Source organism: Lepidochelys kempii, chromosome 6 (assembly GCF_965140285.1).
Source record: "Lepidochelys kempii isolate rLepKem1 chromosome 6, rLepKem1.hap1, whole genome shotgun sequence".
In the NCBI taxonomy this organism is placed as follows: domain Eukaryota; kingdom Metazoa; phylum Chordata; order Testudines; family Cheloniidae; genus Lepidochelys; species Lepidochelys kempii.
Window position 1 is genome coordinate 16,849,863 of NC_136385.1, and position 10,762 is coordinate 16,860,624.

General features: G+C 48.3%; 1 protein-coding gene across 2 annotated transcripts in view; it reads right to left on the bottom strand.

The window, feature by feature from the left end:
- Nucleotides 1-4,871: 4,871 nt before the first annotated feature.
- The window catches only part of LOC144930644 (uncharacterized), a 34,395-nt gene continuing 28,504 nt past the window's right edge, over nt 4,872-10,762 (bottom strand). The window contains exons 8-9 of one of the 2 annotated variants that reach the window (XR_013635905.1): nt 6,047-7,158; nt 4,872-5,458 (exon numbers count right to left, since the gene is read on the bottom strand). The gene's annotated coding sequence lies outside the window, so the exon portion shown is untranslated. Of the gene's footprint in view, nt 5,459-6,046; nt 7,164-10,762 lie in introns of both variants that reach the window. The other variant, XR_013635906.1, reaches the window with a different exon arrangement.

Genomic DNA, 10,762 nt, shown 5'->3' on the forward strand with positions numbered 1-10,762 from the left:
CATTCCTCATTCACACACAAAACAGAATTAATTTACACAGAACATTTTGAACAGGAACATCAAGTTGCAATGCAAAAGAAAACAATCATGGTATTCTTTTACTTATTTTAAAATGCTAAACCTACAACAAAGTGGTGACCCTCAAAGGTCTGTTACTGCCTTGAAATCAGTCCAGACACAAAGAAATTCTGGCTGATGCATCTCTACCAATAGTGCATTAGGCCACTACTTTCTGCTATTCAAAACGGGTGGCTGGCAGGATATGGTCACGTCATACATTAATACATGTTACATTATTATCTCATTATTCATTATCCTTCATTCTAAATTGTACAAAGTACAAACATAAAATCCTATTACTAGATCTAGACTCCCAAACCCTCTCCTTCTTGCTAGGGATAAAACGGGACCCTCCCTTCCCATCAGGTTTAAACCCCTCTTTTGGTGGTTTGCTTTCAATAGATGCCTATGTCTGTTCAAAGATGCCATCTCATCCACAGACTTTACATTTTTGTCCCATAGACACTTAACATATGCCTAGGAAATGCTCTTGAGCAACAAGATCAAACGTTCCCTCAAAGCTTGTAACACCTTTGCCCTTCACCCATTTTCCCATCAAATCTTCCTCCCCCCCGCCACATATTCCCCATTACACATGCCAATATCCCTCTTAAGATTCCTAAATTTAACTCTGTATGTTTCAGAGATAATCTGAAACCTTTGCAAAACAGTGTTTTTGAATTTATAACAGCATAAAGCATCCTTAATGGGCAGTTCATTGAATACATTTAGAGCTTTACCAGTTAATTTCACAATCAAGGTAGGAACTCTCTTGGCCTAAGGGATTTCATGCACTGCACACAGCCTTTCAAAGGTAGTCAAATATTCAGAAATATCATCTACTTCATTGTATGCAGGACATAAATGGTCCCAATTGTGGATTTTTGGAGTGGTGGGAATAGTTGGGGTCGATGGGTTCTGGTCCTGCTTCTCTAGCAGGTCCAGTTGGTGTTTTCTATCTCTTTCTTTTTCCTCAGATTCTCTAACTCTTAATTCTGGGGCCCTTAGGGTATGTCTACACTAGGGAATAAGGTCGAATTTATAGAAGTCGGTTTTTAGAAATCGGTTTTATATATTTGAGTGTGTGTGTCCCCACAGAAAATGCTCTAAGTGCATTAAGTGCATTAACTCGGCGGAGCGCTTCCACAGTACCGAGGCTAGAGTCGACTTCCAGAGCATTGCACTATGGATAGCTATCCCACAGTTCCCGCAGTCTCCGCTGCCCATTGGAATTCTGGGTTGAGATCCCAATGCCTGATGGGGCTAAAACATTGTCGCGGGTGGTTCTGGGTACATATCGTCAGGCCCCCCTTCCCTCCCTCCCTCCCTCCGTGAAAGCAAGGGCAGACAATCGTTTCGTGCCTTTTTTCCTGAGTTACCTGTGCAGACGCCATACCACGGCAAGCATGGAGCCTGCTCAGGTAACCGTCACCCTATGTCTCCTGGGTGCTGGCAGACGCGGTACGGCATTGCTACACAGTAGCAGCAACCCCTTGCCTTGTGGCAGCAGATGGTACAATACGACTGGTAGCCGTCATCGTCATGTCCGAGGTGCTCCTGGCCACGTCAGCTGGGAGCGCCTGGACAGACATGGGCGCAGGGACTAAATTTGGAGTGACTTGACCAGGTCATTCTCTTTAGTCCTGCAGTCAGTCCTATTGAGCCATCTTATGGTGAGCAGGCAGGCGATACGGATTGCTAGCAGTCGTACTGTACCATTTTCTGCCAAGCAGCCAAGAGATGTGGATGGCATGCAGTCCTTCTGCACTGTCTGCTGCCAGCCAAAGATGTAAAAGATAGATGGAGTGGATCAAAACAAGAAATAGACCAGATTTGTTTTGTATTCATTTGCTTCCCCCACTCTCCCATCTAGGGGACTCATTCCTCTAGGTCACACTGCAGTCACTCACAGAGAAGGTGCAGCGAGGTAAATCTAGCCATGTATCAATCAGAGGCCAGGCTAACCTCCTTGTTCCAATAAGAACAATAACTTACGTGCACCATTTCTTATTGAAACCCTCTGTGAAGTCCTGCCTGAAATACTCCTTGATGTAAAGCCACCCCCTTTGTTGATTTTAGCTCCCTGAAGCCAACCCTGTAAGCCGTGTCCTCAGTCGCCCCTCCCTGCGTCAGAGCAATGGCAAACAATCGTGCATCTGAGAGTGCTGTCCAGAGCAGTCACAATGGAGCACTCTGATGGGGCTAAAACATTGTCGCGGGTGGTTCTGGGTACATGTCGTCGGGCCCCCGTTCCCTCCCTCCCTCCGTGAAAGCAACGGCAGACAATCGTTTCGTGCCTTTTTTCCTGAGTTACCTGTGCAGACACCATACCACGGCAAGCATGGAGCCCGCTCAGGTAACCATCACCCTATGTCTCCTGGGTGCTGGCAGACGCGGTACGGCATTGCTACACAGTAGCAGCAACCCATTGCCTTCTGGCAGCAGACGGTGCAGTACGACTGGTAGCCGTCCTCGTCGTGTCCGAGGTGCTCCTGGCCACGTCGGCTGGGAGCACCTTGGTAGACATGGGCGCAGGGACTAAATTTGGAGGGACTTGACCAGGTCATTCTCTTTAGTCCTGCAGTCAGTCCTATTGAACCGTCTTATGGTGAGCAGGCAGGCGATACGGATTGCTAGCAGTCGTATTGTACCATCTTCTGCCGGGCAGGCAAGAGATGAGGATGGCTAGCAGTCATACTGTACCATCTTCTGCTGGGCAGGCAAGAGATGAGGATGGCTAGCAGTCGTACTGTACCATCTTCTGCCGAGCAGCCATGAGATGTGGATGGCATGCAGTCCTTCTGCACTGTCTGCTGCTAGCCAAAAATGTAAAAGATAGATGGAGTGGATCAAAACAAGAAATAGACCAGATTTGTTTTGTATTCATTTGCTTCCCCCACTCCCCCGTCTAGGGGACTCATTCCTCTAGGTCACACTGCAGTCACTCACAGAGAAGGTGCAGCGAGGTAAATCTAGCCATGTATCAATCAGAGGCCAGGCTAACCTCCTTGTTCCAATAAGAACAATAACTTACGTGCACCATTTCTTATTGGAACCCTCTGTGAAGTCCTGCCTGAAATACTCCGTGATGTAAAGCCACCCCCTTTGTTGATTTTAGCTTCCTGAAGCCAACCCTGTAAGCCGTGTCGTCAGTCGCCCCTCCCTCCGTCAGAGCAATGGCAGACAATCGTTCCGCGCCTTTTTCTGTGCGGACGCCATACCAAGGCAAGCATGGAGGCCGCTCAGCTCACTTTGGCAATTAGGAGCACATTAAACACCACACGCATTATCCAGCAGTATATGCAACACCAGAACCTGGCAAAGCGATACCGGGTGAGGAGGCGACGTCAGCGCGGTCACGTGAGTGATCAGGACATGGACACAGATTTCTCTGAAAGCATGGGCCCTGCCAATGCGTGCATCATGGTGCTAATGGGGCAGGTTCATGCTGTGGAACGCCGATTCTGGGCTTGGGAAACAAGCACAGACTGGTGGGACCGCATAGTGTTGCAGGTCTGGGACGATTCCCTGTGGCTGCGAAACTTTCGCATGCGTAAGGACACTTTCATGGAACTTTGTGACTTGCTTTCCCCTGCCCTGAGGTGCATGAATACCAAGATGAGAGCAGCCCTCACAGTTGAGAAGTGAGTGGCGATAGCCCTGTGGAAGCTTGCAACACCAGACAGCTACCGGTCAGTTGGGAATCAATTTGGAGTGGGTAAATCTACTGTTGGGGCTGCTGTGATGCAAGTAGCCCACACAATCAAAGATCTGCTGATATCAAGGGTAGTGACCCTGGGAAATGTGCAGGTCATAGTGGATGGCTTTGCTGCAATGGGATTCCCTAACTGTGGTGGGGCCATAGACGGAACCCATATCCCTATTTTGGCACTGGAGCACCAAGCCGCCGAGTACATAAACTGCAAGGGGTACTTTTTGATAGTGTTGCAAGCTCTGGTGGATCACAAGGGACGTTTCACCAACATCAACGTGGGATGGCCGGGAAAGGTACATGACGCTCACATCTTCAGGAACTCTGGTCTGTTTCAAAAGCTGCAGGAAGGGACTTTATTCCCAGACCAGAAAATAACTGTTGGGGATGTTGAAATGCCTATATGTATCCTTGGGGACCCAGCCTACCCCTTAATGCCATGGCTCATGAAGCCGTACACAGGCAGCCTGGACAGTAGTCAGGAGCTGTTCAACTACAGGCTGAGCAAGTGCAGAATGGTGGTAGAATGTGCATTTGGACGTTTAAAGGCGCGCTGGCGCAGTTTACTGACTCGCTTAGACCTCAGCGAAACCAATATTCCCACTGTTATTACTGCTTGCTGTGTGCTCCACAATATCTGTGAGAGTAAGGGGGAGACGTTTATGGCAGGGTGGGAGGTTGAGGCGAATCGCCTGGCTGCTGGTTACGTGCAGCCAGACACCAGGGCGGTTAGAAGAGCACAGGAGGGCGCGGTACACATCATAGAAGCTTTGAAAACCAGTTTCATGACTGGCCAGGCTACGGTGTGAGAGTTCTGTTTATTTCTCCTTGATGAAACCCCCCCCCCGCCCCTTGGTTCACTCTACTTCCCTGTAAGCTAACCACCCTCCCCTCCTCCCTTCAATCACCGCTTGCAGAGGCAATAAAGTCATTGTTGCTTCACATTCATGCATTCGTTATTCATTCATCACACAAATAGGGGATGACTACCAAGGTAGCCCAGGAGGGGTGGTGGAGGAGGGAAGGAAAATGCCACACAGCACTTTAAAAGTTTACAACTTTAAAATTTATTGAATGACAGCCTTCTTTTTTTTGGGCAATCCTCTGTGGCGGAGTGGCTGGTTGGCCGGTGGCCCCCCCACCGCGTTCTTGGGCGTCTGGGTGTGGAGGCTATGGAACTTGGGGAGGAGGGCGGTTGGTTACACAGGGGCTGTAGTGGCAGTCTGTGCTCCAGTTGCCTTTGCTGCAGCTCAACCATACACTGGAGCATACTGGTTTGGTCCTCCAGCAGCCTCAGCATTGAATCCTGCCTCCTCTCATCATGCTGCTGCCACATTTGAGCTTCAGCCCTGTCTTCAGCCCGCCACTTACTCTCTTCAGCCCACCACTTACTCTCTTCAGCCCGCCACTTACTCTCTTCAGCCCGCCACTTACTCTCTTCAGCCCGCCACTTACTCTCTTCAGCCCGCCACTTACTCTCTTCAGCCCGCCACCTCTCCTCCTGGTCATTTTGTGCTTTCCTGCACTCTGACATTATTTGCCTCCATGCATTCGTCTGTGCTCTGTCAGTGTGGGAGGACAGCAAGAGCTCGGAGAACATTTCATCGCGAGTGCGTTTTTTTTTCTTTCTAAGCTTCACTAGCCTCTGGGAAGGAGAAGATCCTGTGATCATTGAAACACATGCAGCTGGTGGAGAAAAAAAAAGGGACAGCGGTATTTAAAAAGACACATTTTATAAAACAGTGGCTACACTCTTTCAGGGTAATCCTTGCTGTTAACATTACATACATAGCACATGTGCTTTCGTTACAAGGTCGCATTTTGCCTCCCCCCACCGCGTGGCTACCCCCTCAACCTTCCCCCCTCCCTGTGGTTAACAGCGGGGAACATTTCTGTTTAGCCACAGGCAAACAGCCCAGCAGGAATGGGCTCCTCTGAGTGTCCCCTGAAGAAAAGCACTCTATTTCAACCAGGTGACCATGAATTATATCTCACTCTCCTGAGGATAACACAGAGAGATAAAGAACGGATGTTGTTTGAACGCCAGCAAACATACACTGCAATGCTTTGTTGTACAATGATTCCCGAGTATGTGTTACTGGCCTGGAGTGGTAAAGTGTCCTACCATGAAGGACGCAATAAGGCTGCCCTCCCCAGAAACCTTTTGCAAAGGCTTTGGGAGTACATCCAGGAGAACCGTGAATGCCAGGGCAAAGTAATCCTTTCACATGCTTGCTTTTAAACCATGTATAGTATTTTAAAAGGTACACTCACCGGAGGTCCCTTCTCCGCCTGCTGGGTCCAGGAGGCAGCCTTGGGTGGGTTCGGGGGGTACTGGCTCCAGGTCCAGGGTGAGAAACAGTTCCTGGCTGTCAGGAAAACCGGTTTCTCCGCTTGCTTGCTGTGAGCTATCTACAACCTCATTATCATCATCATCTTCTTTGTCCCCAAAACCTGCTTCCATATTGCCTCCATCTCCATTGAAGGAGTCAAATAACACGGCTGGGGTAGTGGTGGCTGAACCCCCTAAAATGGCATGCAGCTCATCATAGAAGCGGCATGTTTGGGGCTCTGACCCGGAGCGGCCGTTCGCCTCTCTGGTTTTCTGGTAGGCTTGCCTCAGCTCCTTCAGTTTCACGCGGCACTGCTTCGGGTCCCTGTTATGGCCTCTGTCCTTCATGCCCTGGGAGATTTTGACAAAGGTTTTGGCATTTCGAAAACTGGAACGGAGTTCTGATAGCATGGATTCCTCTCCCCAAACAGCGATCAGATCCCGTACCTCCCGTTCGGTCCATGCTGGAGCTCTTTTGCGATTCTGGGACTCCATCATGGTCACCTCTGCTGATGAGCTCTGCATGGTCACCTGCAGCTTGCCACGCTGGCCAAACAAGAAATGAGATTCAAAAGTTCGCGGTTCTTTTCCTGTCTACTTGGCCAGTGCATCTGAGTTGAGAGTGCTGTCCAGAGCGGTCACAATGGAGCACTCTGGGATAGCTCCCGGAGGCCAATACCATCGAATTGTGTCCACAGTACCCCAAATTCGAGCTGGGAACGTCGATTTAAGCGCTAATCCACTTGTCAGGGGTGGAGTAAGGAAATCGATTTTAAGAGCCCTTTAAGTCGAAATAAAGGGCTTCATCGTGTGGACGAGTGCAGGTTTACATCGATTTAATGCTGCTGAATTCGACCTAAAGTCCTAGTGTAGACCAGGGCTTAGACGTGCTTGTTTCTGGTTCTCAGGTTCTCTCTTTCTCGTTTATCTTGAGATCCTTTAGCTCCAATATTCTCTGGTGCTCCCTCTCTTATTCTGCAACCTGCAGTCTAAACAGCTCCAGCTTCTCAATGGCTTCACTGCTTTCACTCATTTTCCTGCTTTTCTGTCCCTACTTCCCTTTCCCGAAATAAACAAACAGAAAATTACAAACTGGTAGCCTCCTCTTGACTGTCCTTAGCCACCACACCTGAATCTCACTTAAAATCCCTATACCAGTGTATGAAGTGCAAATCTTGCTCACTACAACACACTGTGTATTTACCCAGCTCATTGCACCACTGGGATCTCCCCAGGGTGCAGCCTGGCACTGTGGAACCGCTGTGCCCCTTTTACTCACTATTCTGGATTGTCTTTCACAATGACTTACTGGTGGCAAGCAACCCCTCCAGGTGCTGTTACCACTCAGTACAACCGCATGTGGAACCCCACACCCAGCAAGATTGCATGAATGCTCCCAGAGTCATTCATGAATCACACAGAGAAAGGCACCAGCCAAACCTCTGCAGCTCCCAGCCTAGTACCCTAGGAATATACCGTCTTGCACTGCTCAAGACCTTCTTTTTGGGCAATGCATGTTTATTAACTGGTTCACCACTTCATCAATGGAAAGTGGACATGCACCAGCCTTTGTGACCTGAGCAGATTTACCAAACAGTTCAGGCAAACTCACTGGTACAGATAAACAGTAAAACAAGTTTACTGGTTACAAAAGATAGATTTTAAGTTATTATAAGTCATTGGAAAAAGTCAGAGTTAGTTACCAAAGAAAACAAAATAAGTGCACAATCTAAATCTTAAACCTGTAAGACACTAGGCATTATTTAGACCAAGCAGTTTTCTCATCCCACTGGATATTGCAGTTCATAGTACGCAGGTTTCACCCTTGAAACCTGGGTCAGTCTTCTCTGTTAGAGTCTCCAGTCTTCTGAGCAATCTTGCTGCTTGCAGTGTAGGTAGGGGAGGAGAAAAGGCAAAGCCTGGGGCCACTGTGTTGTGTTTTATACCCTTAGTCCCTGTGCTTGGAAAACATAAGCCCACCAGGCATGTCTGGTGGGCATTGCTGAGTCACAGGGTGAAGCAATACCCCTGGTGTGCCTCCTGTGAGTGAGTCATTGAATTGAAACTCCTCTGCTGAACAATGGCTGGTGATGTCTGTTTGGCATCTGCCCGGGCATTGGTTACCTCCCTTGCTATTGTCTTTGGGAGAGATAATATCAGCACTTCCCAAACCCACAACATATTTTGGTGACAACCATACAACACAATTCTCATAGCTTCATATTAATTAAAGATATACATATTTATTCGGAACAGTGGGTTTCAAAGGATCATAACCTTTCCCATGATACCTTACAAGGCATGCTTTATATGCATATGACGGGGTGGGAGAGACCACGTCCAGTGCAGGGTGAGTTCACGCCATCCTTCAAGCTACCCTTGGTCTCCAGGCCATGAGACCTAAGGGCAGGAGTCTGTAGAGCTGCTCTGATCTGCAGGGCTTTAAGGCCCAATGGCCGGAGTCTATAGAATCGCCTTGTTTCACAGGGCAATAGGGTAATGTGACCCACATCTGGGGGGTAGCCCTTCTCTGGCAGGCAGTAAGGACTAGTGTCCAGAATCCACAGGGGTACCCCAGGGTTTGCAAGGCAGTAAGGCCCAATGGGCAAAGTCAATAGAGATACCCTGGGTCTACAGGGCAGTGGCCAGAATCATTAATGATCCACTGGGTTCACCAGCAGCCAGGTCTAGCAGCCCGAGTCAATGGAGATACCCCTCCAGGCGTGGCTGTATGGCCTAGCAGTCAGAGCCAATATAGTCACCCTCCGGACTCGGCTGTATGGCTTTGCATCCAGAGCCAACAGGGTCACATTCTGGGCACGGCTGTATGGCCTAGAGGCCAGAGTCAATAGGATGGCCCTCTGGGAGGGGCTGTAGGGCCTAGCGAGGGTGTGTGTGTGTGTGTGTGTGTGGGTTGCCACCCGGGAGGGGGGGTGGCAGCCAGGTAGGGGGCCAGGGCTCTTGCAGTGGCAAGTGAGTCCACCACTGGGTCAGTGGGGATCCATCCGCAACACGCTGACTTGTCCCCCCCCCGGGGCTACTTCCTACCTTGTCACTCCCATCTGTGATCTGTGCGTCTTTGGGGTCTCTGGATTCCCTCTTATACTGCTGCTACACTTGGAGCATGCCTGGTAGGGATGTGGGGGCGTGGCTTCCTTTACCCACAGTGAGGAGTTAACCCTTCCCGGTCCAGTGTGGGGGTGAGTTCACAATGTCACAATGCAATGTCATAATTATATACAAATGATGAATATGGGGGCTATAGGGCGCTCCCCTGAGGTATAGTGTGTCACAAACACCAGATAAACCACTACATTACTAACTACACTAAATTAAGCAACAACTACAGACAATACAAGAATTCCTGAAGGCTGATTAACCAAAACTTAAAGAGCGACAGTGAGCTCCAGCTCTTTCCCATGGTGGTCAGAAGGAACTGAGACAGAAGCAGCAACCTTGCCCCTTTTTATCCTTGGCTTGGTGCATGAAGACAGTGGGGGCGCATGTGCTGCCTGCAGATGTGGCTGACAGACTCTGACTTGAGTGCACTGGGTCCATATACACCTACAGTGGAATGTCTATGTGCTCAATCACTCAAAGGAGAACATGCTTTTTTTTTTTTTTTAATCCTTACATGTTTTTGGCCTCAATATTTGCTAGTAATGAGTTCCACAGGTGATTTCTGTGTTTGACAAAAATACTTCCCTTTCAATCAGTTTAAATTTGTTGTTTTTCAGTGTCATTGAAAGTCACCTGGTTCTTGTATTATGACAGAGGATGTGTGCATGGTGACAGAATGACGAAGGACCTATTGAGAGCAAAATATAGTGCTCAGCGGCTCTTAGGATTTGGACCTATTTGAATACAAGTATTAAGGATGATCCTTGGGTTGGGCTGAGTGTTGACTGGGGCAGGGCCAGTGCCGGATTAAGGTATAAGCTAACTGAGCTACAGTTTAGGGCCTCACAATATGAGGGGCCTCTAAAAAAACCCAAAACTGACTCCATTTAAAATTTTATCAAAACCGGTTGATAAATAAAGGAGATTTGGGAAAAAGAATATTCTCTCTCTATATAGACATTTTCATTCAAATATTATAAAAATATACACATCTGGCTACACAAATACCCACACCCTATCCTTACCCTTCACTAATTGTTTATTATTGACAGGCGGGAGGCCAGGGCTGAGAAAAAAACGATAATTGCACTTGTAAAATTACTATTTCTACAACTAAGTCTGCTATCAGTCTCCCAAGGCAGCGTTTTGTGGCCAGCTGTTCCTGCTAAAATTCTGACAGTGCCTTCATAATTTATTTAAATAAATAAAGAATTTAATATTCTCACTGCTGATAAAATCAGAGAAAATGTGAGGTCGGAGAGGGCAGTGTCGTGAAGCCGCCCTGCCACGCTCCTACTCGTAGGTTCGTGGGTTCTTTCTTCTTTGGGTCTGTACATACGGACAATTGTGTATTTTAGTGTGCACGTCACTTTCTGCTTCATGTGTTACCCATGCTTCACATGACTGAGTGTGCAGGTGATCGTCGTATGGACTTGGGTCGAGTGGATCTTGAGGAAGATAAATTTGTGTTGGCTTCCCGCCATCAGTTTTGGGAACCTTCACAGTAAATGTCAGAGTGCTGATGAAAGGATAGATAG